The sequence below is a fragment of the Callorhinchus milii genome, unplaced genomic scaffold, assembly GCF_018977255.1.
Source record: "Callorhinchus milii isolate IMCB2004 unplaced genomic scaffold, IMCB_Cmil_1.0 Scaffold1, whole genome shotgun sequence".
Taxonomy (NCBI): domain Eukaryota; kingdom Metazoa; phylum Chordata; class Chondrichthyes; order Chimaeriformes; family Callorhinchidae; genus Callorhinchus; species Callorhinchus milii.
Window position 1 is genome coordinate 131,391,409 of NW_024704742.1, and position 21,826 is coordinate 131,413,234.

Genomic DNA, 21,826 nt, shown 5'->3' on the forward strand with positions numbered 1-21,826 from the left:
AGCCTTGTATTTGATGCAGTGCCTTTCAGGTTGGGAGGATGCCTCAAAGCGCTTCACAGGATGTACTGTGAAGCGCAGTGACTGTGTATTTTGTAGGCGAACCCTCAGCCAATTTGTGTGCAGGAAGGTCCTGTAAACAGCCAGCGAGTGACTGTTGCTGAGCGCAGGGAGTAGCTGGGCTATAGAATTGCAGGACGTTGCAGAGGTAATAATAATCCTTGCATTTGAGAATTATCATGTCATTGAGATGTCTCAAAGTGCTTCACAGAATATACTGTAAAGTGAATTGACTGTTTATTTTGTGGGCTAATTGTGCACAGCAGTATCTCACAAACAATTTTAGATTGAGTGATCAAATTATTATTTCATTGATTTACTTATTTGTTTTGTAGGGATTATTATCCTCTGGAAAAGCGATCCACCAATCAATTAACAACCTAGATCCCATTTACTGCTAGGTAAACAGAGGCGTGTGGAATAAGAAAACTTGCCTAAGGTTTTGTCCTGCCCAGGAATTGAACTGTGGTCCTTTCGCTTGCCAGACGAGTGCTCTAACCAATACCCTACAGGACTCCATGACTCCAATAGGCTACATGCAGGGCAGGGTGAGGCCAAGGAGGCATCTGAATGCAAGCAGAAGGATCCTGAATTCATCTCTCGACACCAAAGCAATCTGTAATCTCTTTTCTCACCATACGTACGAAAAAGGTTCAGGGCCCCGTGAAGAAACCATTCAGAGGTGATTAAAAGCCAGATGATGTTCACTGCTGGCATGCACCTACCACACTAGATAACTTACCTATGGGAGTCACCTTCTCCTTTGATCTAATGAAGTCTGCGCTCATGTTCCTTCACTGGCTCTGAATGTAACACACAAATTAGCCATTTTTATTCTGGGGCTTTGATAAATGGACTGCGATGAAAAGTTGCTGTCACATTCCAGTTGAGAGATGATCTTTTTTATTGCACTTTTCTCCCCTCCGAATCTCCTGGAGCGCTTTCTCTCTCTGGAGCACAGTTTCACAGGCACTAACCACCCACTGGTAATTTGCTCAGTTGGCTGTTCTTCTTGTGTGAGCCGAGGCAATGAATCTTGCCTATTTGGCTGTAGCAATACGTGCAATTTTATTTTGTACTTGATATATATTGTCCTTCGGGTCGGGAGGATGTCCCAAAGCGCTTCACAGGATTTTACTGTAAAGTGTAGTGACTGCATTTTGCAGGCAAATGCTGCAGCCAATTTGGGTACTGCAGTGACCCACAAACAGCCGAATGACCAAATTCATCAGCGAATTGTCGTCCGGGAAACGGAGGGAAACTCCCTTCTCTTTTCAAGCAGTGAATCTGAGTTAAAAGGCTGTGGGTTCAAGCCCCATCGTGGCATTTTGAAATCGCAGTCTAGGCTGACACTCCAATACAGTGATGGGGCAACATTGCACTTTTGGGAGATACCCATTGTTTGGATGAAACTTTAATCCAAGATCCTGTATGCCTGTTCAGGTGGATATTAAAAACCCCATGCTACTGTTGGAAAAGACTCATAACTGGTGTCCTGGACAACAAACCCCCAGATAAATTTAATCATTCGCTTCATAGCTGTTTGTTAGCGTTCTGAGACGCCGTCCGGCGTGGAGGTCGCTATATAAATCCAAGTTGTTGTTGTTGTTAGACAAGGATGTGTGCAAATTGGGCCCTGCGTTCATCTACAAAATGCACAGTTCACTGTAGTAACTTTACTTCAGTAAATCCTGTGAAGCAACTTGAGATGTTCTTCCAAGGTATATTAAATGTAAGCATTGTTATTATTAATATTATTATTATTCTACTTTCTCCTGTTTTGGATCCCTGTTATGGTCATCCTCAGTTGACAGTGCCTGACCTGGGAAAGAATTAGATACAAAAAAGGTAGTTTCCATTCTACTGCACCAACATCCCTCACCTTGATACATCTCCCCAAAAAGTATGAAAGATTGAAAAGAAATGACAATTTTGTTATTTCCTACACGCGCCACAAAATGAGAATGAATTAATGGCTTTCAAAAGGAAGTCGTGCAGAAATATTTGCTGAAACAAGTGTGAAGGTTAAGTGATTGAAGACTAAGTAGGGAAACCTGATCACAAGAGGTGTTCAGATGAACAAGGTGATTTGATCTCATCTTTCCAGAATGCCCACTCTATGGTGCCAGATTCTCATTTGCTACCAAGACCATGAATAACTTATAATAATAATAAGTTATAATAACAATAATAGTATGCATGCCTTATCAAGTGAGGACATCATCTCAAAATACTTTACAGGATATAATAATAATCCATGCATTTGTTAAGGTGCCTTTCACGTCGGGAGGACGTCCCAAAGCGCTTCACAGGATTTACTGTAAAGTGCAGTGATTGTGTGTTTGTAGGCAAACATGGCAGCCAATTTGCACAAAACAATGTCCCACAAACAGCCATGAAGTGAATGACCAATTTTATTGGGGGATTTTGTCGGCGAAACATGGCAGCCAATTACGAACAGCAATGTTCCACATATAGCTATGGATTGCGTGACCAGTTTTATTTGGGGGATTCTTGGCCAGGTTAATTCCCTTTTCGAATAGTGCCATGGGATCTTTAACGTCCGCCTGAACAGGCTTAACGTCTCATCTGCCAGACAGGACGTCATCAGGTAATTTTAAAGTATTCAGAGCAACATTTCTGAAAATTACCTTCAAATGCTCGAGATTAGCACCTCAGCTCTGCCATCACCTGACACATTGCTCTGTCCCAGGGCTGCTCAGCAAACACTGGGCTACTTCATGTCTTCCTTGCTCCCCCCACACTTGATCCACCCCAACTTTAGTGGGCAAGTTTATAGCCAGTCTTTCTCTGCTCATCTTTATCTCGGAGTCCCTCTGCCTCGCCCTCTCCCTTCAAAATTGCCTTAAAACCTATTTTTGACTGCGTCCTCATCCACCTCTCCCCCATCCCCCACCACCCCCTCATGGCTCCCAACCCTAGCTCGGGCTCCCAGTCTGCTGTGTGCAGCACTTTGAGACGTCCTCCTGATGTGATAGGTGCTATATAAATGTAAATTGTAAGAAAAAATTGTAATTGGGTTTAGATCCTATCAACGGATTAGGTACTGCTGACATACTTGTGTATATATCCTCGGGAAGGTATCAGCACAAGCACTAAATATTGTATACTACACAAGAGCTGTGAAGAATTTTAACAAAAAAAGCATGAAACAAATTTTTACAAAACATGATCCGGACTTTTATGTCGCTAAAACGAGGTAAGTGATCAGCGTTTTAAACGTCAAAACAACGACATCAACTTACATTTGTATAGCGCCCTTAATAATAATATTAATAATAATCTTTGCATTTGATATAGCACCTTATCATGTCTTTCATACATTTCAATCCACGACTGTTTGTGGGACACTGCTATGCACAATTGGCTGTCCCGTTTCTCCCACAAAATATACAGTCAATTCACTTTACAGTATATTCTGTGAAGTGATTTGAAGTGCCTCAAAGACATGATAAGGTGCTATATCAAATACAAGGATTATTATAAACCCTTTCAAAGAATATACTGTAAAGTGAATTGACTAGAACTTGTGGGTGAAATGTGACAGCCAATTGGGCACAGCAGTGTCCCACAAACAGTCATGGATTGAGTGATCAAATTTTTATTTTTTAATTTAGTAGTCAAAACAAAAACAATTTGCATTTATATAGCGCCCTTCACATGAGGTAGCGCTTAACACAGACCGTTTAAATGCCAGGGATGGACTGTTCAGACAGACAGAGTTGTCCTCATGCATTGCTGTTCACCCCAGCCTAGAAATAAGAGCAAGGACACTTCAGATGAATTTTTCAGAGAGAGAGAGAGAGAGAGAAAATCAGTGACAAATTGTAATGATTTTTAGATCACATCATTACAGTTCAAAATAGTTGGCATCCTCTTGAATATTAACAGGCTAAATAAAAGCAATATGCATTGAATTGCAGGCCAGGCATGGAATAGCGGTCTTAAAAATGCAATACTCTTCAACACAACTCTTCCAGCGCTGACAGCTGAAGAGGCAGCACATCTGTCATTCTAAATTGGGCGAGCGTTACAGTATAGTGAAATAGATGAAATGGCCCCCAAAGAAATATATTGTGAATATATATTATAATATTTCTGATATAATGCAAATATATTGCAATTTAGTCCATTTCCTTGAGGGAGACAGCTTTGAGCTGTGCCAGAAATTGTCAGCTCCAACCAAATGCTTTTCAAGGAGGCATATTTTTAAAAACAACTGGAGGTCTCTTGAATAAACACAACTTTCACAGCATACCTTGACTGAGAAGAAGCTCAGGGGACTTTTATATTTAATTCTAGATACTTAGTCCAAACCCTCGCATACAAATCCCTCCACACCCTAGATCTGCACGTACCCCAATCCTCTGCCCACCCCCCTCCGCCTGCTACGTGTCTTTCCTGATCCCTCCACATCACCATCAGTGGCTGAGCCTTCTTTTGCTACTCTCATAACCTCTGAAACTCCCTGCCTCTGCCCTTCGCCTCATCCCATTCTCTACCTGTCTTTAACTACCACCTGAAAACCTATCTCTTTAACTGCAAAAGGTCATCTTCCCTCCCTTTTGTCCAACCCCGCCACTCTGAAGCACGCCAAAACATTGTCCTAACTGCTGAGAGCTATATAAATATAAGTTGTTGGGGTCATTGCTTGTATGTACAAACAGAATGTGTGCTTGCGTGCACACACACACACACACACACATACACAGGGGATCCAATTTGCTATCTTTGCAAAACGGATGGGAGATGCAAATAGACTTTTCCCATTTTCCATTTCACCATGCAATTTGCGATACACACTAAATTGCAACTTCCAAAAGCATCAAAGTGCGCTAAGCAATGGGATTAGACTAGTTGGCTCAGGTGGAGAAAAGACAGCAGCGCAGACTTGATGGGCTGAATTGACACAAATGGAGTACAGTCACGGATTTAGTGAGCTGCCTGTTATTACAGTGATGTCAGCCCTGAGCTGGACTGCAGGCTCAGCATCACTTTGGGCTAAGTACATGTGACGTGCAGCTCTGTGCTGTTCAGCTCCACTTGTGAGTAAACACTGAGCTCTCTGTTAACCCGTGCTCGAACCCTGGTTAATTTTTAACATTATTAAAGAGCAGGGAGTCCCGATGGCGCTTTACTTATGGTAACAACATCAAAAGGCCTGCCTGAGAATATAATAAACTTACATTTTTGGATACAAACATCGACTTTGCAGTTAGACTGCAGTTATATTGCAGTGGGTGCAAAGTCCACAGTGGTTGTGAGACTGCACACACATGGACAGAATTTTCTGAATGGGCCGAATGGCCTCTTTTTACTCTGCAAATCACAATAGAATCATGGAATCATAGAATATTGCAGCACAGAAGGAGGCCATTCAGACCATCGTGCCTGTGCAGGCTCTTTGAAAGAGCTACCCAATCAGTCCCACTCTCCCACTCTTTCCCCATATCCCTACAATTTTTTCCTTTTCAAGTACCTATCTAATACCCCTTTGAAAGTTGTTATTGAATCTGCTTACACCACCCTTTCAGGCAGTGCATTCCAGACTGTAACAACTCTCTGTGTAAAAAAATGTCTCCTCATCTCCCCTCTGGTTCTTTTGCCAATTACCTTAAACCTATGTGCCCTGGTAACTGACCCACCTGCCAGTAGAGTCAGTTTATCCCTATCTACTCTATCAGAACTCACAATTTTGAACACTTCTATTAAATCTCCCCTTAACCTTCTCTGCTCTAAGGAGAACAATCCCAGCTTGTCTAGTCTCTCCACATAACTAAAGTCCATCATCCCTGGTACCATTCTGATAAATCTCTATGATTCTATTGGGCACTCAGTAACTACGGGACATAGATTAGAGATTGCTACAGGAAGAGGGAGAGGAAAGCTTGGCTCAGAGAATTGCTGGGATGGAGAATGCCAGCCTGTTAAGGTGATAGAAGCAGAGACCATTGTGGATTTTTGCAGAGGAAGGTAGATGGGCATATGAATGATAGAGGGTTGAAGAAGTGTAGGGATAAGGCATCACAGTGGAGTGGATTGAATGTTTAGTTCTGAGAGGCAGTGCAGACTTGATGGGCCAAATGGCCACTTTCTTCACTGTGAATTCTTAATGGTTTTGCCAGTTACACTACCACATTTGTGTTGATTTGATTTTAAAAATCTCATGAAGCAAGACTCACAGACCGATGACTGTGTTGACATTTTACCTCCTAGTGTCTAAGCCAACAATGCACTAGATAAAATCAGTCATTCGCTTCAAGGCTGTTTGTGGGGCATTGCAGTGTGCAAACTGGCTGCCGCTTTTGCTTACAAAATGCACGGTTCACATTAAAGCACAGTCTGAGACATCCTCCTGATGTGAGGTGCAAGGTGCGATATCAAATGCAACGATTATTATTTAGTAAAACATCTGCTTTTTTTTATATAAAAGAACGTCCAGTTCTGCCGGAACATTCTTCTTTCATATGATTACGAGATTGATGATAACAGTTGATGAGCTTCTGAGAATGGGCTGGATTGAGGGAATGGGAGTGGGGGGGGGGGGGGGGGGTTGCGTTAACTGGGATAAGGATGCACCCACTGTTTGGAATGGAGATGAAGGTTGCTGCGATGGCACACAGCTTGCTCTGCTCTGATCTGTGTGACAGATGCAGCAGGGATTACGCCAGCAGCCACGCTGTTCAGCTAACCTCTGCCCTCATGGCTTCCGTACTCCTAATCCTTCTCCTGAACCAATAAACAACATCACGCGCTGTGCTTGTGCTCACTGAGCCAGGCTGAAGTGTGCCGTGCAACGTCAAGCTGGGGAAATCAAAGCACGGAGATCGCTCTGTTAAGCAAGAGCACCGAATGGGAGCTGTTACTCTACTTCCAAATCACACTAACACTGACTGTGAGCAAAAACAAAGATCCAGATGTATAAATTAATCAAAATTCAAAGCAACCAAATGCTTCAAATAGACTAAGGCAGTCAAGGGATTTTCTTTAACGTAAAGAATATACAATCACTGAAGAACAACAACTTGCATTTATGTAGCGCCCTTCATGTGGGCAGCGTCTCGGAGCGTTTAACAACCCAAAAAATCAACCCGGCAGAGGTCTGGTGATGTCTGACAGGACGTCTTGGTTATGTTCCATACAGTTACAGTACACATAATGTGCACACACAGTGCATATACACTCCATTCAGCCCTAGTCTGTGCTGATATTTATACTCCACCTGACCTTCCACTCTTCCTACCCCACCTCTTCCCCCTCCTTCCCTCCATCACCTCTATTCCATACTCCCTCACGTATAGATTAAGTTTCCTCTAAAATACGATGCTTCTTTTTGTTTCAACCACAACTTCTGGCGAAGAGTTTCTCATTCTCAACCTCTGCGTAACGAAGTTCCTCCTAAACTCCCCTTCAGATCTGCCACTGGCTACCATTTATTTATGTGATCTCCTGTGAAATGCTGGCCAAGCTCATTTTGAAGAAGTGTTTTCCATCAGTCACAAGCTCCGAGCTTTGGAAAGAATAGATGTTTTAGCTGTTACTGTTGTAAAGTATTGCTTCTTATTGTTTTGCAATTAACATTGCTACTTAAAGTAATGTAATTATGACCTCTTCCCCACTTTGTGTGTGTGTATTTCTACGTGAAGATGCCTTTATTATATCTGCAGCAATACTTTTGCAATGGCTACACAATTTCCGTATCTTCTGTTTCACAGAACCACAACAACCTGTACTGATATAGTGCCCTCCATGCAGGGTAGTGTCTCAGAGTGCTTAACAGTGGCAGAGCGTGACTCCGACCCAGGGGGGAGGGGGGAAGGTGGCTGTAAGCACGGTAGAAGAGGAAAGTTTTCAGGTGGGACTTGAAAGAGGGGAGAGAGGGGGCAAAGTGGAGGGATTGAGGGAGAGTGTTCCTGAGTTTTGGGGTGTAGTGGCTGAAAGTGTAATCGCCAATGGTGGGCCGGAGGGTGCAAGGGACGAGCAGGAGGCCGGTGCTAGTCGAGCGGAGGAACCAGGTGGTGGATTGGGGAGTAAGGAGGTCGGAGAGGTAGGGAGGTGCTAGAGAGTGAAGGTATTTGAATACGAGAGTGAAAATCGTGAAGTTGACCCGATTGGTGATGGGGAGCCGGTGGAACCTGGCCAGAACTGGTGAGATGTGGGTACGGAGTTTGGTGCTTTAGGTGTTAATTCACTGCACATGGCAGAAACATATTGGACAACATCTGCTCTCTCATTCATTTCTCATATATTATATCCATATTATATATACATAATATACGTATATAATATTAATTCTTACATTTGATATGGTGCCTTTCAAGTTGGGAAGAAGTCTTAAAGTGCTTCACAGGATTTTACTGTCAAGTGTGATCACACACAAGTATCCATACTATATCTTGATTATCTACATAAAATCTTGTGGTAAAATGCAGAGCTTCTGACCGTTGTGGGAATATAGTAATAATAATCCTCGAATATGATATACTTTACTACACCCTGAAGCTGTGGAACTCTTTACCTTAATGCCCCCAATTTACCCCTCTTTGCCCCTCTTCAGATCACACTTGCCACTTTATAAATGACTGGTGCGACCACACTTGGAATACTGTGTGCAGTTCTGGTAACCACAATATAAAAAGGATATTGTAGAGATTGAGAGGATACATAGGAGGGCAACCAAAATGAGAGCGAGGATGGAGGGACTGGACTACGAGGAGTGATTAGGTAAACTGGGCATGTTCACGCTGGAGAAGAGAAGGTTGAGGGACGATATGATTACAATCTTTAAGATTCTGAAGGGAATAGTTAATATAGACCATGATAAACTGTATTATCTTGTACTGAAATGTAAAACCAGAGGACACGTCCTGCGATTGAAGGGGGGTAAATTCAGAACAAATCTGTGGAAACACTACTCTAGTGAGTGAGTAGCAAACTTGTGGAACAGGCTCCCAAGGGAGACAGTGGAAATAGAAAGTGTTGTTCGTTTCAAGAACAAATCAGATAGATTTCTGCTAGAAAATAACTTTTCGGAATACAGTCTATAGTTTGTGACATGACGTGGAAGGAAGGTGAACTCGATGGACGTTAATCTTCTTTCACGTAGAAAATCCTTATGTTCTTATGTTTTAAGGAAGACTTTCCTCTTCGACGTGCCTACATTAACCTTGCTTTTCCTCCCAGCTCAGCATCCAACTCACACATTGTTAAGCGCTCTGAGATTCTACACCACGTGAGGCACGCAATATAAATGCGAGTTATTGTCATGGCATCTTTCATGTCGAGAGGATGCTTCAAAGAGCTTGACAGGAAGTTTCCTGTAATGTACAGTGACTGTGTGTTTTGTAGGTAGGCAAACAGAATCACTATGAGTACGGCTCTCTTCCTTTAATAGGGTTCTCTCTTGTCCACAAAGTATGAACAGAAAGTACTGCAGGAAAGTGTGCACTTGCTTCCCCTGCTCAGTCATTCCTGATGTGCCAAGTGTTTATTCTGTGCCAAGCCGCTGAGCATGCTCAGTCAAGTATGACTCAGTCCTAGTGGACAGTACAGTTCTATATACACACACAGACACACACACACACACTCTGCTTTGGGCAACTCTGATGCACATGAATGATTCATTTAAAGCACCTCACTCAATAGCTATTTTCGAAACCACTATTTTTAGCCATTTGTTCAGCCAGTCATCGTGCACCAATTTGTGAGCTTAATTTCTTTTTTTCTAAAACATTAAATCAACGGCCTACGCACTTTCGTTCCCAGAGATTCCCCCAAAAATAAGAAGTGGAAAAGCATACTCCTTCCCCCCCTTCTGCAGCCTATTCACAAGTTAAATAAGCTTCAGGTTTTTGTGGGGTATTTGTTTAGTCACCAGGCTGAACAAATTAGGTTAAATGTACACAGCAGGAGGTTGTGAAGGAATAGTGGTCCAAAATCATTGTGATGGCAATTAACCTCAGTTACTCTCCCCGTACATCATTCGATAAGAAACACCCTGGTAACTTGAATACTGCCAGGAGCTATGGTTACATCACTGCATTTAAAAGAAAACTCGCTGTTTTTGTGAAGCAGAAGTGAATAGAGGGTATATGGAGAGGAGATTAGAAGTAGTGGAGGCTCATGTGGAATATAAATAATAATAATAATCCTTGCATTTGATGTAGTGCCTTGTCACGTTGTTGAGACATCTCAAAGTGCTTCACAGAGTATACTGTAAAGTGAATTGACTGTATATCTTAAATCATTATTATTATTTTTTTAAGAGTTATTACCCCCAGAAAAGTGATCCACTAATTGACTAACAACCGGGTTCCTACTTACTGCTAGATAAACAAGGCGTGTGGAGTAAGGAAACTTGCTTAAGATTTCGCTCTGCTGGGAATCGAACCTAGTTCGCCTCCGTTGCGAGGTGAGTGCTCCTAACTTGTATGCTACAGGACTCCACAGTTCTCTAGCATATTGGTTAACCACGAGCAAGGACTAGTGCGGCCAAAAGGGTTGTTTCAGTGCTGTATCTCTATATAATTAACATCTTCATAATAATCCTAGCATTTGGTATAGCACGCTATCAAGCAATCAAAACATTTCGAAGTGCTTCACAGGGTTTGCATTAAAGTGTACTGTCTATATTTTGTTGGTACATGTAGCAGCCGATTTGTGTACCGCAATGTCCCACAAACAGCCACAACATGATCTTCTCATGTAAAGGGAAAGGAAGTAAGATGCCAAGTCATCAGTACAACATCCTGAGTCCTCCTGCACGGAGAAACACTTGCATGCATTAAAATAACCAAAGCAAAAGCAGAGACGCACTATAGTGCAACAACTCATTCCTTTAACATAGAAGGAAATGCCTGGAGGTGCTTCACACAGACCATATGTCACAGGGCTCTGAGACACCAACCTGTAACTATGTAAATGCAAGTTGTTGTTGTTGATGTGGGGTGCTGGGGGCTGGGGTGGTGGGGGGAGGGGGCAGACGGAAATCACTGAGCAGAGAGTAAAGGAGGGGGAGTTTTTGAGGGTGTTGACCAAAGTAAGAAACATTTAATAGGAATTTGAAGTTAAGATTATGCAGGGGGGTTTAAACTGATAATTTTAGAATTTCTCTCAGTTGTACAGCATGAATGTCTGGGAAACAATAACCGGGATTTATATAGAGTGCTTCATACGGGGCAATGTCTCAGAGTGCTGAACAATGGTAGAGCCTGAAGCCGAGCCAGAGAGAAAGGGGAGGTGGCCAGAGGCACGGTTGAAGAAGAAGGTCTTCAGGAAGACTGGTCAAAAGGAGGTAAGGTGGAGGGACTCAAGGATTGAAACGGTTCAAAAAAAGGACCAGGACCCTCAGATAGCTTCGGAATTCAAAATGAAAAGAAATACAATTTTGTATGTCATGGTAAGAGCCAAAAAAGATTTTTTTTATTCCCTGCCCACTCACACTTTCAAACATCGAGGCGTTGGTTTCAGCGATGGTGTTTCTGTAATTCCTAGTCACCTCTGGTGAATAGCATGTGGCTGCGACTGAAATTGATTAATAATCGCCAGCCACTGATTACTTGTCAAGAAGACTTATCATTAGGGGCAGAAGTATGAGTGAGGAAGTCAGGCAGCCCAGTGTACAGCTGGCTCTCACACCCATTACTGACTGATACTGACAACAAGGCTTCATATCACAACAGGTAGGTAAGTTGCTGGAGATATGATCATGACAGTCCAGCTCCATGTTAAAGTCTCTCTGCCACCTTTGTTTTCTTAATTTTTTGGGGTATATAAATCACATTTATGCTGAAGGTCCCTTCGCCTTTCTCTATCCTTGAAACATCAGGAATTTCCATTATGTTTCAATGAAAATTCACTGTTGTCTGTTACCAAGAAGTGTTTAAGAACACACCCAACTGACCATAGAAAGCTTGCAGTAGTTTTCTTCCCCCGACCAAAAATCCCCCCCACACACACAGCCTTCACCCAGTTTCCTTTGTACTGAGTGACTGCTTGAAACTGTCCAATTTCCATGTTCCTGGAAATTCCATGGTTGAAGGCGAGGGGGTGACACGGAGGAGGAAATATTTGCAAATATATAAAAAATTTTGAAACACCTTCTGACTTGATAAGGTGTTATACTAAATGCAAGGATCATTATTATTATTAACATTATAATAATTATTAAGGAGGAAGAGGAAGTCAGAGCTCAGTGGATATGAGGATGAAGGACTACAGAGGCAAGTGTTCTAACCAATGCACTACAGGGCTCCTCTCCCTGCAGGATGCCAACAGAACTCACAAAGACACGACTGCAAAAGTTTGCAATCTGATAAAAACAGAGGGGTTTAGGGAGGGAGTTTCAGAGGGTAGTCCGTGAAAGCTCGACCAACGATGGCGTAACTCCAAAAATGTACATGATGTAGTCAAAGTATGGCTCAACGTCCTCACTCCAACAACCCTGGTGAATATAACATTACTTTTAATAATCAAATGGATCCTGAGCACAGGGTGTGCAGGTTAGTCAATGGCTGATATAGGGCACTTGACCCCATGTTTCAGACAACTGACTTTTTTTTCCCCCTCAGCACAAATCAATACAAAGTGTGTGAGTTGTTAAGATCCTGTTTTTCTCCCTCCACCCACTGTGATGCGGTGAAATTTTAACTGCTCCTTTAGATAACTGCAACTATAAAGAGTTTGGGCTGCAATGAGTCAGCTCGGATAACTGCATTAAGCTTTTAAATGCCTTTTCAGAAGAAAAACTTTAGACCTAGTTATCCATCCAACCATGACACTACTCTCTCTCTCTCGCTCTCTCTCATTCTCTCTCTCCATCCACAATACTCAGCCACGACGGGATTGCATCTTCAAAATAAGGACAACAGAAGGAGAATAGGAAATGCAAGAGACATTTTTTTCCTTAGCAAAAGAATCGAACAAATTACCGGCACTGGTGGTGGAACAAGAAATTTGAAAGGCTTTTCAAAAAGGAACTCGACAAGTTCTTGTCAGCTTGAAAGATTCAGGGTTAGTAGATTTTAGAGAATAGATACATCAAACAAACCTTGTGGGAAATTGAATAGCCGGGCTTGGATGGATTGATGATCTGCTCAGGCTGGATTCATGCTTTATTCTGTTTCTTTCCCAATATTGTGGGGATATTCTTCTGGGGGAAGCTGACTCACTGCTTTAAGTCCTCGACAGCTTTTCAGTGAGGTCCACAGCAACTGAGCTCGACTCAAATCACAGTTGAAATCTTGTTCTAACATTTACATGCAGCACTGAAGGCTGGGATAAGACGGATACTAATACGTATATTATATATACATATATATCCACCTATTATATAGATACATATACATATTTATTATAGATATTTATTTTGGAAGAAATCTTCTTTGCGGTCATTATGTAATCCTTGCATTTGATGCAACACATTATCCCATCATTGAAACATCTCAAAGAGATTTCCTGAAAAGCATAGAAACTGTGCATTTTCAAGCGAATAAGGTAGTCAATGTGCACACACCAATGTTCTGCAATAATCCATGATATGAATGACCAATGTTGGCCAGGACACCAGATTTACTCCCTTCTATTTTCGAGCAGTGCCAAGGAATTTCTAGCGTCCACCTTAACAAGCAGCTGGGACCTCAATTTAATTGCTCAACTGAAGAATGGCAATACTGTACACACCCAGTGTCAGCCTATGTGTTGCTGTGTGGGGCTTGAACCCACAACCTTCTGACTGCCAATTGAGCATGTGCAACGAGGGAGCAATGTGAAGGAGCTTCTTTGTAAAATGAATATTCTCCCTAATTTTACATTATATTAGTGTGAGTCACCCCTCTTACTGTTTGGTAGATGGATGAGATAAGTAACATAATTAAATCATGAACTAGAAAATCCCATTCGGATGATGCAGTCTGCTCCTTAACTCCTTAACTTGTCAATATCGCACTTGACTTGTAATACAGATCTTGATTGGAACAAAGGAATATGAAGGAGAAATCTCAGGGAAAATGTGAGCTTTCCACCTCATCCCACCCCACCCTAAGCTCCACAAAACAATGTTTAAAAGAAAATCATCATAATAAAAGCCAAAGAAAATCTTGAAAGAACACACAGGAAATCCTCATCAGTGATATGCTCACAAACAATTCAATTCATTGATACTCACAAATTGGCTGCCGTGTTCCCCTATAAATACACAGTCACTACACTCTACAATGCATTCTGTAAAGAGCTTTGAGACGTTTCGATGACATGAAAGGCGCTGTAACAAACGTAAGGAATATTAGGAACCCCAAGGTACAGAAAAGCCTTCAACAGAGGAAATACTTAGCTATCGCACAACGGACAGGGACAAACACAGCAAGCCATAGGAATTCAGCTTCTAAACAGCAACTGCAAAACTTCTGTGAGAAGGTCAGTGAAATCATTCGGAAGAATTATCTGCCCTCAGTGCACGGAAGACAGCAACAACTCTGAAATCATTGATACGTGTGCATGCAGACGTGCATTCACATGCAAAGAGTTCCTTCGGGTATTAAGGATTACACCTGATAAATTGGGTTTCCTTCCTATTCCCTGCGGTGCTGCCATTGTGTATCAAACTCTCCAGATAAACACAGCGTTATATTTTAGTTGCATAAAAAAACAGTAATCTTTTTAACATTGGAGAATGCAGCTCCATCATTCACTTTATATCGCAAGAGCGAAATGAACACTCGACGGGCAAGCAAAGCCGTTTGATCTGAATGAATAAGCAGGACTTTCTTTTTAAACGCAGGCTTCAAATTGACAGAAAAGCAAAAGCAGGATTGTGACTGACAACATATTATTTCCCAAAGAGCTGAATCCCTATTTCCTCTCTAAGGGCATCTGAAGAATTAGTCATCATAATACTTGCATTTGATTTACTGCCTTCCACATCAGGTGGATGTCTCAAAGTGCTTCATAGAATTTACTATAAAATGCAGTGATTGTGTATTTTGTAGGCAAATGGGCAGCTAATTTACACACAGCAATGTCGCACAAACATGGGATATGGTATATAGGTAGTTCGGGACATATGTGCATGTGACCAGAGTCTTGGGAAGTCCTCCCGACATGAAAGTCGCTGCACAAAATTAACTTTGCTGCTGTTGTTGTTGTTGTGATGCCAGGAAGGTTGAAAGCGAACTAGATGGGCCTTGGTCTTTTTTNCGCCTAGCATTTCTTATGTTCTTACAAACAGCCGTGAACTGAAATGACCACTGTTTCTAATAATAATCCTTGCATTCAATATAGAACCTTATCAAACAGCTGAGACACCTCAAAGCGCTTCACATGATCTTACTGTAAATTGTAGTGATTGTGTAGGCGATTGTGTAGGCAAAAACGGCAGCCAGTTTAGTTTGCGTGCAGCAAAGTCCCACAAACAGCTATGTCACTGGGAGAAACTGCCTTTGCAGACAGGACCTCAGTTTAATATCCCATCTGAAGGACGACACCTCCAACAAGGCAGTTCTCCCCCCTAGTACTGCACTGGAGTGTCAGCCTAGACTGTGAGTTCCAAAAATTCCGATGTGGGACTTGAACTCACAATCTTCTGACTCGGAGGTGTAAGGGCTACCAACTGAGCCAGGATGACACCCAGCCCATACCCTTCACAATACGGTGAATCAGCCTAGATACAACGCAAAATAAACTCCATCAAATCCTAAGCAAAATATGATGACTAAACCACACTACTACAAACAGTACAGCAGAGTAAGATGAAGCTTGAAGCTTTGTTATTAGCACTGTCTGTTCCTGAATAAAGAAAAATATTTGAATCTCAGCAGCATCCCACATGGGGTTATAAAGAATGGCTCCAAGGATGGTCTTGTGATGTGCTGATATCTGCTGATCTTGAAACCAAATCCCCACAAACAGCAAATTTGCAACAGTAAACTAAAAAGATGACAGCTTAATGATATCCTTTTTTTTTCTTTGGAATAATGAATTCTTCCTCCCCTCCCTCTCCCAATGCCTTTATTGCTCGGAATAGTTTTTTCCCCCCCGGTACAGCGTCAGCGAGCTGAGTTGACAACTGGTATTTAAAATAAATCTGAGGTGAGAGGGGGGGGGGAGGAAGGGAGAGAAAGGAGAGGTGAGGAGAAGGAAGGGGGGAGAAAAATAAGGAGCTTGCGAAAAAAATTCCAGCTGTTAAGCAGCTTTGCACAGCTCCGCTCCTCTCCTCTCCCCTCCAATCTCATCACATTATTCATCATAATCATAAAACATTCATATGCACATTTGACCAATTCGAAGGCCCTCCTGGGAGACTTCGCAGGGGCTGTGAGGTTAGAATAAATGGAAATGGCAGGTGTTTAAATTGTGCAACGTGCCACTGGCGAGGCGATGATTTGCACAATAAGCAAACTGAGTGACAATGATACCGTGCTCACACCTAAAGTCGAGCAGTTAAACGGGGGAATTAGCATTTTATCACCTCGGCAACCCGGAGAGATGCAAACAATGTGTGCAGGGGGAGGGGGGACTGGGCTGCTGGTGGTGACGGTGGGAGGGAGGAAGAGGGAGAAAGATACAGGAAGGGAAACAAGCAAAGAACAGCATTAAAGATGGATTAGGAAACTCAGAAGACAGGGCAGGACAATCAATAGAATAGGTACAATTATTGCGTTTCGGCCACAAAGTACGCAGTCAATTCACTTTACAATATAGTCTGCGAAGCACTTTGAGACATCTCAACAATATATCAAATGCAATGATTATTATTATTACTACTATTATTAAGCGCTCCGAGACGTTGACTGGGGTGAAAGGTGCTATATAAATGCAAGTTGTTGTCTATAAGATTTTTAAATGGGATTGAGAAAATAAACCCAGAACAATATTTTTGGATGCACCGAGACAGCAGAACAAGAGGACACGTGGTTGGAGTTGAGGAGGGCAATTTCAGGTCAGACACCAAGAAGTATTTCTTTACCCAGAAGATAATTAACAACAGGTAGCAAGATGCTGGGCTTGTACTTTTTAAAAAAGACATTTTAATAATAATATTCCTTGCATTTGATATAACCCCTTATCACATCATCAAAACAACTCAAAGTACTTCCCAGGATTTTATTGTAAAGTGTAGTGATTGTGTATTTGTAAGCAAAGGGGCGGCAGCCAATTTGTGCACAGCAGTGTTCCGCAAATAGCCATGAACTGAATGACCGATTTTAGCTGGGGGGGATTGTTGGCCAGGACTCAATGAGAAACTCCCTTCTCTTTTTGAATAGTGCTGCAGGATCTTTAACATCCATCCGTGCTCTGGGACTCTTCCCTGCGTGAAGGGCACTATATAAATGCAAGTTTGTTTGTTGGTATATCCGAACAGGAAGACAGGACCTTGAATTAACACCTCATCCCAAGGAAGGTAAATACGATAATATAATGCACCCCCAGCACTGCATTGGAGAGTCAGCCTGGAGCTCAAAGTCCTGCCATACCTACTACGATCCTTCTGACTCAGAGGAGAGAGTGCTACCGACTGAGCCAGGCTGACATTTGATTGTGTACTCCCGGATAAGATTAGTAAATTACTCAGGGACACTGGCAATTCAAACGGAATATGAATCGAGCTTAAGGGTAATCACGGAAATAACCTCTAATCAAATATTTGATGAGATTCTCCTAGATTTCTGGCTCAAATCATGGGTAATCTAATGGGGTCTTACAAAGCAAAGAACAGCCCGCTCGTCATTTTTGAAAGGAAAGAGACAGAGGGACAGTGGAAAAGAATTGAAGACGAGATTGATATGCAACACTCAGGCTCAAACACACACACACAAGTTGTAGAAATGCCTATAAATAATGCAAAACCAGCCAACTGTGAAAATATCCCGATTTGGCACATTTTCTGAAGGAAACTTGAAGCCTCCTATTTCTAGAGTATAGTATGCCACTGTCTTCCTTACCTCCCCCTCCCTCCTTTTAAAATCAGAAAGATGCAGAAATCATTGCCAAAAGCTTGAAGCTTGATCTTCTTTGCTGCAGATCTTAAAAAGACTTCAGCTGAAAGATGCAATGTAACATATAGAATAATAGATATGTGGGCTGGATTCACAAGGCTGTAATCCAATCAACTAGATGATCCTATAATCTCCTAAAGCAATGCTCGGAGTTTACGAAAATGCCATCTGAACCTCCAGATTGGAATATCATAGCCCGTCATTCCCTCCCACGCGATTCTTTGATGTTTTTTTTCCGTATATGCTTTCAACAATTAAAAAAAAATGTTTCTTTCCACTCTTATGCCTCATGCAAATCCAGGTTAGCAAAGCTCTCGCCTTTTCACGGTTTCAATCTTTGTCCTTCTTGGGCTATTGTCATTCTTGACTCACCGGCTCCTCTGATCACAAGTGAAACGCTCACATCTCCTGTGCTGCTAACTCTGTCTCCCTCCAACAAGTTCTTTGGGGTTTGAATATGACACATGTTTATTTTTCCTACCAAAACAACTCTTAAGTCCCCACAAATCCAAGACCTGAATCGTAGTTTAGTGATCATCACTCTCGCCTTGCAAGTGAGAGGACCCGGATCGATTCCAGGCTAGGACGAACCCTTAGGCAACTTTCTTTACACCACACGCCTTGTTTACCTAGCAGTCAGTAGGAACCCCATCGTTAAGTCGATTGGATTGCTTTCTGGGGATAATAATCCCTTAAAAAAATAAGAATAATAATTTTGGCTCTCAATCCATGAGAGTTTATTTTTCCTCCTAAAACAACTCTAAACTCCCCACAAACCCAAGTGAATGGAAACTACGTGGTTAGCATGCTCACCTCGCAAGCGAGAGGACCCGGGTTTGATTCCTGCCCGTGGGGAAATCTTCGGCAAGATTTCCTTACTCCACACGCCGCTGTTTACCTAGCAGTAAGTAAGCAGCCGGTTGTTAAACGATTGGTAGACTGTTTTCCGGGGATATTAATCCCTCCCCCAAAAAATCCACGACTGTTGGCACAACACTGTCTCTACTCTGAACTTTTATTTCATCAACACTACAATGGTTATTGCTCCTTAGAGGGAAGAAAGTCCACCTTGGGCTAGTTTTTTTTTACATATTTCAATTGGCTGCCGCGTTTCGGCCTCAAAATATACAGTCAATTCATTTTACAATATATTCCCCGATAAGGCGCTATTTCAAGTATAAGATTATTTATTACCACGCTGGGGAATCACTTCTATTTTTGCTCCTAGATTGGTTACAGCACAGTACAATGTGATATACTTTGATACAATGCTTTTCATGTTGGGAAGACGTCTGAAAGCGCTTGACAGTGCTAGATTGGCACCCGAGCTGGTGGTGCGAGCAAATGGGGTGGGGGTTGAGTGGGTTGGAGAGCGGAAAAATGACAGAAAGAGTGGTCAAAGATATATGTTTTGAGATATGCCTTGAAGTAAAGGGAGAAGCTGGTAGATAGATGATCTCTCTCACTCTCCTCGATCCTCTGCTCAGTCCAGCACTGTATATCTTCTCTGAACTCTTATTTCATCAACACTACAATGGTTATGGCTCCTCAGGGGGAATAAATTCTACCTGGGCCTAGACTTGGGAGTTTTTTTTTACATATTTCAAAGTGTACAAAAATTCCTACACCTTCAAATAAATCCGGACTGAATTTTAAGAAATTCTTAAATTTTGCACATTTTGAAATGCTAAGAAAATTCTGAATTGTACGTCTTGGCACAGATGCAACCTCAGGTTTAACTTCTCATCCAAAGGACGGCACTCACAATGCTGCACACCTCAAAACTGCAATGGTGGGTCAACTTGGAGCTTGAACCCACAACCTTCTGACTCAGAGGGGAGAGTGCTACCGACTGAACCAGGCTGAGGGCTATACGAGCAACCTACTGGATTGAAAGTCAGACAAGGAACTTGCTGTAATACTTAAAGTCAAAGGCTGAAGGCAGCATTGTGCAAGTGAGGTTGTTTCTAGAAAAGTCAGGGCCAACAGCCTATACTTTATAACTCCCAACACTGTACTCACTATTTATTTCACTGCATCTGTGCAGAAGGATTTTTTAAAAAANGGAAGTGTCCCCAGATTGCAGCCTGTGTTTTGCAGGACCAGAGGGAAATAATTGCTCACTGACATTACTCACTGAAGCCTGTTACACACCGATATCAATCAACAGATAGTGGCGAAAGCTGGTTTTGGAAGAATCCTTACATTTGATATAGTGCCTTATCATGTTATTGAGATGTCCAAAGTGCGTCGCAGGATTTATTGTAAAGCGCAGCAAATTTATGCACAGTGCAGCAATCTCCCACAAACAGCCATGAAGTGAATGACTAAGTTTACTTGGGGGATCGTTGGCCAAAACACCGGGAGAAACTCCCTTCTCTTTTCGAATAGTTTCACAGGATCTTTAATGTCCTCTTGAACAGATGGATGTGACTTCAGTTTAACATCTCACCGGAAGGACGGCACCTCCGATAATTCAACAACCCCCCAACACTGCAATGGAGCACTCCGTCAGCCAAGACCAAGGGAGTTCAAAGTCCCAACGTGAGGCTTGAAACTACAACCTTCTGACTCAGAAGCAACAGTGGTACCAATTAGGTCAGGTTGACGCCTCTACAAGTTCCACTCTGAGTCATCTCTTTTCAAGGCCGAAAAACTCTTAACTCGTTCCATACAGCTCACCCCTCTAACACTAGAGGATCGTTCTCATGGGTCTCCTGCGCAGAGCCTCTAATGATTTGGCAGGTCACTTAGGTACACAGCAGGAGCTAACAGCGCCAGATTTTATCCAAACTGCTGATGTTCGATGTTTTGGGGTGTAAATCCCTAAAGCCACGCTTTGTTCACTGTCAAAACGTACATCAGGTTCCCTGTTCCAGGAGAATTTTCTTTGGCCATTGGCTATTTCACGTAATGACTGAAATGTTCCCCTCTTTGTGAATCCACGTCTACAAAGTAAAATGTTTCCATGTTTTATTAATGCAGGATACAATAATAATAATAATGTAACAATCCTTGAATTTGATATAGTGCCTTATAATGTCGTTGAGACGTCTCAAAGGCGCTTCACAGAATATACCGTAAAGTGAATCGACTGTATATTTTGTGGGCGAACAAAATACAGGAGACAATTGGAGTTATTAATCTTTTTAAATAAAAAAAAGCTACACATCAACATGTACAGCAGGGACCATGCCCCGATTGTGCCCGATAAATGAATGATTTTCCCCTCTAACCCGACGCTGCATTTCTGCAGAACCTGTGCATTTTCTGAAAGCAGATGCTGCCTCAGCAGATCAGAATGGTGGTGGCCCTACAATGACAGATGCTTAAGAAATTACGAGTGAAATCTGCTGAGTCAAGGCCCAAATTATTTACGAACTCTCAAGTGTGCCTGGTGTCACAATCATCGTTCCATCGCTCAAGGTCACTCTCTAAGCCATATGCCTGTTGGGCTCATGTTGCCCATACTGGGGACCAGCGTTTGAACAATGTCCCTTTCCACTGATTCAAGCCACTAGGCTGGCAGGTTCCCTGAAAGGCTTTTTATCTCACATGAACAGCTATTGGGCTTCGGCTCATGATGTATTGGTTAGAGCACTCGCCTCATAAACAAGAGGATTCCGAGGCAGGGCAAAATGTTAGGCATGTTTCCTTACTCCACACGGCTCTGTTTACCTAGCAGTAAGTAGGAACTCCGTTGTTAGTGGATTGGCGGATCACTTTTCCTGGGGTAATAATCTCTTCAAAAAGATATA

At 42.3% G+C, this 21,826-nt stretch overlaps 1 protein-coding gene across 1 annotated transcript in view; it reads right to left on the bottom strand.

Moving 5' to 3' along the window:
- Nucleotides 1-21,826, bottom strand: part of celf4 (CUGBP, Elav-like family member 4) — a 536,216-nt gene that overhangs the window by 435,844 nt on the left and 78,546 nt on the right. The window lies entirely within an intron of this gene.